This window comes from Hipposideros armiger, unplaced genomic scaffold (assembly GCF_001890085.2).
Source record: "Hipposideros armiger isolate ML-2016 unplaced genomic scaffold, ASM189008v1 scaffold_213, whole genome shotgun sequence".
Taxonomy (NCBI): Eukaryota; Metazoa; Chordata; class Mammalia; order Chiroptera; family Hipposideridae; genus Hipposideros; species Hipposideros armiger.
In genome coordinates, this window is record NW_017731563.1 from 2,891,617 (window position 1) to 2,892,015 (window position 399).

Here is a 399-nt window from a genome sequence, read left to right on the forward strand (position 1 = left end):
TTTGGTGGTATAGTTAGGGTTAAGGTAAGGGGTACTGTTAGAGTTACGGTGAAGAATGGGGTTAGTGATAGTGTTAAAAACAGAGTTGTGTTACTGTTAAGGAAGTGGTTCGGGTTAGGGGTTGGGTAACACATTGTGTTAAGGTTAATTTTACAGACATGCTTAAGGTTTGTTAGGATCTGTGTTATAGAGAGTCTGAGGCGAAGGATTGGGACGGTTTTAGGGTTTAGATTAAAAAACGGGTTCAGGTTTTAGGGTTCAGGGTTCGGGACTGGTGTTAGGTTTAAGATTAGATACAGTGTTAGTTTATTGGGGTAAGAGACAGTGTTAGGGTTTTATGGTTAGGGACAGTGTTAGGGTTTGTCTTAGAGTCAGGGTTATAGTTTGTGTTTGGGTTGC